The following is an 8,068-nucleotide window of genomic DNA, read 5'->3' as shown; positions in this document are numbered from 1 at the left end:
GCAAATAAACCTTTGAAATGAATGAAATGATATCATATATTCCTTATTGGCCTACATTTGTACAAAATTCCAAATTATATACACAAAGTCATAGAAATCACCACTCCAATTGGTCATCATGATTTTAATATTCTCTTTTTCCATAACAATGAAATACGCCTTGGACAAATATGACACATCAATATTTCATTAGTGTTGTCACATCACATCCTGTAAGCATCGTCTGTCTGTGTCTTTTCCCTGAAAATGAATATTTCCAGCCAATATAGGCAATTCATCAACATGGCTGGAGTTATATACAGTCTGTATAAGTGTGGTTAATCTAATGAAGATTTGTAAGGAGACGGCAGTTACTGTGAATTCACAGCAGTTACACAGTGATTAGTAATAAACAGCCAGTGAGAGTGAGTGGATATGACTGTTCCCACCACTAACACATGACCATAGCCCACTACTAGATTAACTTGTGACACATCTGCACCTGCTGCTATGATGACATTGAGAAGAGGCTGAGTGGCTGCACTTACCCCTGGTACATCCAAACCTACCCACAAACATGTTGAAAGATGCAATGCCAGCAATGTGGATTGTCAACACTAAAAACAATCGGTAAGCAAAGACAACAGGGATCAATTTTTTCTGTTTATTTAGCACCCACAACATTTGTAGTCGCCTTCTGCACAGGGGAAGTCCACACACACCGTGTGGTACCACTTTCCACAGAAGGTGCAATCTGCAAGATTGAATGAGATTGTCAGGGTCATTGTCTGACTGTTTATTACTAATCACTGTGTAACTGCTGTACATTCACAGTAACTGCCATCTCCTTATAAATGTTTATTAGATTGACCACACTTATGCAGACTGTATATCACAACCAACTCTAACATGTTTGTTTGCAGAGGGAAGACACAGACAGACTACGCTAACGACATGTGATGTTACAACACTGGTGAAATATTAGTGTGTTCACGACATTTTTCGTATGGGCAAAAGTATTGATATCAGGATGGTGATTCTTATGTGTATGTCATTTGGCATTTTGTACAAATGTAGGCTGATAATAAATACATGATATCATTTCATTCATTTCAAAGGTTTATTTGCATGACGCACAAACAGACACAATTGAAAGGTACAAATGTGCATGACACGAATTCAAACGTGCTGCAGATGTGTCACAGGTTGATCTGGCTGTAGGCTGTGGCACTTGGCCAGAGGTGGCGCTGGTTGACTCGACTCCATGTTAGTGCACAAAGTAAACTGCACGCTGTAGTTGTGAAGCAAAAACGCTGAATTCGGAGAAATAAACCGTGCGAGGGGAACGATAACGACGACAAGAGTCTCCCGATCGTTTACTCTTGCTGTCCCGTGAACAACAACGGCGTGGTGTTACTTGTTTGCTGTTTTCGCGATCGCGTCGCGCACGAGGATATCACCAGGTAAACTCGCCACATTTTTAAACATTTTGTTGTTCAACAGCATCAAGACTGACGGAGTGTGTTTGAGACAACCTCACAAGTGTCACAGGTGACACATTTGGCGTTTTTTTTGCTGGTTTGTCGGTAGGAGCTACTGAAACGCAAGACTGCCACACATCTGTTCGACCAACGCCAGTTGATCTAAACGCCAGTAGATCTGGAACACCGGTATCAGAGATTAAAAGAACAAATTTTGAGAGACTGCCAAAAGAAAACAGTTTCTATGATATCTGGAGGCAGAGAGCAGCATCACACAGGTAAGATTATAAGGAAAAGATGAACAGTTTTCAAACTGCAGGAACTTCGTTTTAAGGTTGTTTCTAAATGTGACACGAAACAGACTTTTTACAGCCCTTTGGTTTCCACATCGCCTCCGCACAGAGGTCACCAGCTGTTGGGGTGAACTGGAAATTTGAGATAACATCATAAATATTTATAAATAACTCACTGCGTTATCTCTAACTCTTTAAACTTCAGGTTTAAACTTTCTGTCTGTCCGTTTGGAGATCCGCGTTTTATGTTCTTTATGGTAAATGACCCGCATGTGTAGGCTAACCCGAGGAGCTCAGTGTTAAAGGTCAAGGGGTTTTTTTTCCGTTTCGACGAAAAACAAACCGGATTTTTCGTACGTCATATAAACCCTTTGTTTACATTATTTTGAAACAAAGGGCTTCCTGTAACTTTGTGATGTTGTTGGTAAATAAGGAAGTTTTATTCGGATCAACAGCCCTGTACTTTGTCAAATTCCAAATGCTACAAATTAAAATCTCCGGGATCATAAACACAGACAGTGTTAGAGACGCTCAGAGAGAAAAACGGAGATCTGTGGTTAGACCGCGTAGACATGTTTTGGGATCAAGCCTATAAACGCAGCTTTCTGTAAAAGAGCCTCTCATGCTCAGTCATTCGGGAGCTAACCACGCTAACCGCTGCTAGCTCGGGAATGCCTCTGTGTCCACCCGGAAGAACTGGAGGCAGCCTCCACAACTGCCAGCTTATGGAAGTCGGTCACGTGGTGGTGACAGTTATCCTCGTTTGTGTACAGCTGAACTGTTATAATGAAGTTTAAATTCAGATTTATAAGTGCAAAGTTTATCATTACCATTATTATTAGTAGTATTAATTGGAGATGCAACAAGCATTTACAGATGAAACCTAACTAAAACGAAACTAAAACTAACTAAACTTTTAGTTTGGGAGTAAAAATATAGCTCACACTTTTCAGTGCTGAAGACTTGCTGCTGATTCAGTGTCCTGATGCTGCAGACTTGCATTTTAATAGCAGCTTCATTTCTCTCATTTATTTTCTAACATGCAAGTTCTCTTTCTTTCAAACGTGAAAGTATAAATAAAAACTCATCTAAACTGCATCATCTAAAGTATATAAATATCTTCATATTTTACAAATGAATTTGTTTAGTTGTTAATAAAGTTCTGTCTGTATTCCAAATGTTTTATAAATATGTGACATAAATGTTCTAATGCGGTCTAAATTAATGTTAAATTATATCACCATAAAAAGCTGATAAAAAGCTGATGATTTTTAACATATTTGAACAAGCAAACATGTGATCTTTTTCAAAACATTGTCTACCAGAGGTGTGGACTCGAGTCACATGACTTGGGCTCGAGTCAGACTCGAGTCATTAATTTTATGACCTTAGACTTGACTTGAAAAAGTGTTCTAAGACTTGTGACTTGACTTGGACTTTTACACCAATGACCTGGGACTTGAATTGGACTTGAACTGGTTTACTTGAAGAGACTTGATATTTCACTCCAATTATAAAATTTAACACGCATATTATGTAGAAAGTGTTATTCATTTGTTCAATTCATTCAATTCAAACCACACTCCGTATGTATGTCTGCGTGAGCTGTAGCACAGCCAATCAAATTAACTCAAAAATGCTGCAAGGAGTTATTTTTTTCTCATACATAAACTATGAAGTATTCAACAAAAAACCGAAATGCAATATGCAAAACATGCAAGAAGAGAATCACAGACAGAGATGGAACAACTTCCAACTTTGTCCGACAGTTGAAGTTCCATAAAGAACAGGAGGTGGTCCTTCTCTTTTGCTACGATGAGATAGCTGACTTCATCTAACTAGCAAATGTTGTCCAGGCTCCGTTGGTGATGCAGTTTTTTTTTAATGTGTATGATATTTTTGTCATGCGATTTTAAAGCCGGTCCAACAAGCGCATCCAAGAATAACATGCAGCTTATCTCAGAACTGTCGGTGAAAATTATTCTTGGAGCTAGGTTTAATTGAGCTGCATTCTAAAGAGGTGCAATTTCACAATTTGTGTATATTTTCTAAGTTCACTATTTTGTCATGTGTTGAGAAAAACACAGATTTAAAAATCACATGGTCTAATATTTACATTTAGCATAACTGCAACATTCTTTTAATTTTTTTTTTTTTTTTGTAAGACTCGAAAGGACTTGAAATTCAAAGTTTCAGACTTGTGACTTTACTTGGACTTTTACACCAGTGACTTGAGACTCGACTCTGACTTGCCTGACATTACTTGAGACTTTACTTGTGACTTGAGGATAAAGACTTGAGACTTACTTGAGACTTGCAAAACAATGACTTGGTCCCACCTCTGTTGTCTACAAATAAAGTTGCACATTACACAGAAACTACAGTTAACTAAATGCAACAAATAATTTGTTCAACATCAAGTATTACGTTATTATGTGGAAAACAAAACAAAACATCAAACCGTAGTATCTTCCCTTTTAGATGCTTTTTCACTCTTTATAATTGCTGGACAACATATGAGTATTTAAGAGTAATCCTGTTGTGGATTTTTCTCAATTTTTTCAGGCTATTAATTCTGCTGCTGCTGCTATCTGGACGAAGTTTAAACCATGACAACACCAAACCAATGAAGTCCACCTGGTCTGCAACTCGTCATACTTACCATAACACCAGCCAGGATGTGAACCCCCTAGCTTTGGTGTATTAAACATCCACTTACTGGCAAGGGGCATCTTGTCCAGGATCTCCTCTCTGACTGTAAGTTAGACTTCTTGACTGAAACATTGCAACAGACTGGAGACTTTTTCTCACTCAATGAAGCCACTCCATCTGAGTCTTTTTGAACCTGTCATACACTCAACAAAAATATAAACGCAACACCTTTGTTACTGCTCCCATTCCCCATGGGATGGACGTAGAGACCTAAAATTCATTCCAGATACACAATATAACCATCCCTCCCAAACAGTGGTCACAAATCAGTCCAAATGTGTGGTAGTGGGCACATCTGCTATATTGAGATAATCCATCCCACCTCACAGGTGTGCCACATCAGGATGCTGATCTGACATCATGAGTAGTGCACAGGTGTACCTCAGACTGCCCACAACAAAAGGCCACCCTGGAATGTGCAGTTTTTTGCGCTATTGGGGGTCTGGGGACCCAGAACCGGTCAGTATCTGGTGTGACCACCATTTGCCTCATGCAGTGCAACACATCGTCGCATGGAGTCTATCAGATTGTCAATTGTGGCCTGTGGAATGTTGGTCCACTCCACTTCAATGGCTGTGCGAGGTTGTTGGATATTCGTGGGAACTGGTACACGCTGTCGTATACGCCGGTCAAGCACATCCCGAACATGCTCAATGGGTGACATGTCCGGTGAGTATGCTGGCCATGCAAGAACTGGGACATTCTCAGCTGCCATCTGCCCTGAACAATGTGAACCATGATCCATCCGTGAAGCGCACACCTCTCCAACGTGCCAGACGCCATCGAATGTGAGCATTTGCCCACACAAGTCTGTTACGGCGACGAGCTGGAGTCAGGTCAAGACCCCGATGAGGACGACGGGCATGCAGTTGAGCGTCCCTGAGACGGTTTCTGACAGTTTGTGCAGAAATTGTTTGGTTGTGCAAACCAATTGTTCCAGCAGCTGTCTGGGTGGCTGGTCTCAGACAATCTTGGAGGTGAACCTGCTGGATGTGGAGGTCCTGGGCTGGTGTGGTTACACGAGGTCTGCGGTTGTGAGGCCGGTTGGATGTGCTGCCATATTCTCTGAAACGCCTGTGGAGACGGCTTATGGTTGAGAAATGAACATTCAATGCACGGGCGACAGATCTGGTTGACATTCCTGCTGTCAGCATGCCAATTGCACGCTCCCTCATTGCTTGTGGCATCTGTGGCATTTTGCTGTGAGACAAAACTGCACATTCCAGGGTGGCCTTTTGTTGTGGGCAGTCTGAGGTACACCTGTGCACTACTCATGATGTCAGATCAGCATCCTGATGTGGCACACCTGTGAGGTGGGATGGATTATCTCAATATAGCAGATGTGCCCACTACCACACATTTGGACTGATTTGTGACCACTGTTTGGGAGGGATGGTTATATTGTGTATCTGGAATGAATTTTAGGTCTCTACGTCCATCCCATGGGGAATGGGAGAAGTAACAAAGGTGTTGCGTTTCTATTTTTGTTGAGTGTACTTGAGGCTTAGGGAAGAACAGGGGTCTTGCGATGATCCATTGCAAGCACTGGAAAGTTCTTCCTGTCTCTGTTCCCATCTTTCACTCATTGAAATTCACCACTTTAAAGGTCCCTCTACATACTCTTAAAATCATATAACCTGTTTACCGACCACCTAAGCCAAAGAAGTATTTTTTTTAATGACTTTGCTGCTCTTCTTACTCATTTCTCTGTACTTTCTTCTAACATGATGATCTTTGCTAACATTAATTTGGACAGTGATAATAACTCCCATTCCAGACAATTCACATTCTCCTCTCCCTTAATGCATTAGGTGGTATACAAGTGGATTGCTATGGGCCTTAACAAAGTAGACTGGGATTAACACTGGGGAAGCAGGTATGTAAGCAGGGTGCCAAGCTTGTTAGCATTGGAGCTGAACTGCATCTGTAAGACTGTATGCAGTCTCTGGGTGTCCTCCAAAATGACAGATGTTGCATCAGGTGTTAAATCACTGGGAAATGAGGAGTAATCTGGTACTGGGTCTGAGTGGCTCATCAGGCAAAAGCTGTAGTGTAAAAGAAAAAGCAGACAAACAGAGTAACACGCTCCAATGCATTTATTTACTTAAAAGAAGCCAATAGCATGCACAATAAATGTCTATGCAAGAGCTCACCAGGGCACTCCGGCGAGTTTCATTTATATACTCCCTCCAACGTTATCCTATAACAAAAACTCAAAAGTTATAACAGGGGTCGGCAACCCTGGGCACGTGAAGGGTTAACTAATGGCACAACACGCAGTGAATTAATGTGAGAAGGTGCATTAAAAAATGAATGCCTGGGCCAGCAGTGCACATCGCAAAATAGCCGCTTCTTAATGACAGTATCATAGCTAACAACCCCAACTACCAGATTCAACTTATAATTGGCTAAAATAAACTTAGCCTACCAGTGAGAGGGATGTTGCTAGCTGGCAGTTTTTTCAAGCGATGTTGAAATTTCCACATTCCGACCTTCAAATGCTTCAGGAGCTGTCCACTCAGCACAGCATCAGCACCGCAGAAATACACGGATACATCTGTAGACTCGAGACAGAATTCACAATGTGTTTTCAGGACTTTCAGGTGTATGGACCAATGTTTTCTTTTCTGATCAAACCAGAAAGCTTTATATATATATATATATATATATATATATATATATATATATATACAGAAAGCTATATACAGAAAGCTATATATATATAGCTTTCTGGTATATATATATATATATATATATAAAGCTATATATATATATAAAGCTATATATATATATAGCTTTATATATATATATAGCTTTATATATATATAAAGCTATATATATATATATATATATATATATATATATATATATATATATATATATAGCTTTATATATATATATATATATATAAAGCTATATATATATATATATATATAGCTTTATATATATATATATATAAAGCTTTCTGGTTTGATCAGAAAAGAAAACATTGGTCCATACACCTGAAAGTCCTGAAAACACATTGCGAATTCTGTCTCGAGTCTACAGATGTATCCGTGTATTTCTGCGGTGCTGATGCTGTGCTGAGTGGACAGCTCCTGAAGCATTTGAAGGTCGGAATGTGGAAATTTCAACATCGCTTGAAAAAACTGCCAGCTAGCAACATCCCAAGAAAAAGCATGTGTATCCCTGTATTAAAAAAAACATGTCATATTGGCACAGTTTATTTTTCTTATCATTGTTGTGAGGAGACCATAATTAGCATTTGCATTGTCTGTTGTACAGTTTATTTGCTGTTATGGAGTTCTTGTTATGGATAAAACGTGTCTTTTGTGTTTCAGAATAGCTGATAACTATTCACTGATAGCTGCCAACATCTGCGAACAAATTTAATTCTAGAAAGTTGTTCTATAGAGTGTGTAACTGTTAATATAGAGCGTTATTACATTTATTGCTAATGCAATCATATGGCACACTGACTTCTGAGGAAATTTTAGATGGCACTCATCATCAGATAGGTTTTTGTATTTCTCTCATTACTGGTGAACTCCGCTATTACTCCCTGCTCTATTTCAGCCCACTTGTCAACCAATCAGCGTTGGG

The 8,068-nt window shown here is 39.7% G+C and overlaps 1 protein-coding gene across 2 annotated transcripts in view; it reads left to right on the top strand.

Moving 5' to 3' along the window:
* The window catches only part of LOC101483126 (uncharacterized), a 137,888-nt gene that overhangs the window by 65,662 nt on the left and 64,158 nt on the right, over positions 1-8,068 (top strand). The window contains exons 1-3 of one of the 2 annotated variants that reach the window (XM_076880465.1): positions 1,196-1,442; positions 1,570-1,738; positions 4,319-4,510. The exons of the other annotated variant lie outside the window; for it this stretch is intronic. The gene's annotated coding sequence lies outside the window, so the exon portion shown is untranslated. Of the gene's footprint in view, positions 1-1,195; positions 1,443-1,569; positions 1,739-4,318; positions 4,511-8,068 lie in introns of those variants that run through there. 2 annotated transcript variants of the gene reach the window in all.

The sequence above is a fragment of the Maylandia zebra genome, linkage group LG23 (assembly GCF_041146795.1).
Source record: "Maylandia zebra isolate NMK-2024a linkage group LG23, Mzebra_GT3a, whole genome shotgun sequence".
Taxonomy (NCBI): Eukaryota; Metazoa; Chordata; class Actinopteri; order Cichliformes; family Cichlidae; genus Maylandia; species Maylandia zebra.
The sequence above is the reverse complement of the archived record's forward strand: the minus strand, read 5'-3'. Positions and strand labels throughout refer to the sequence as shown.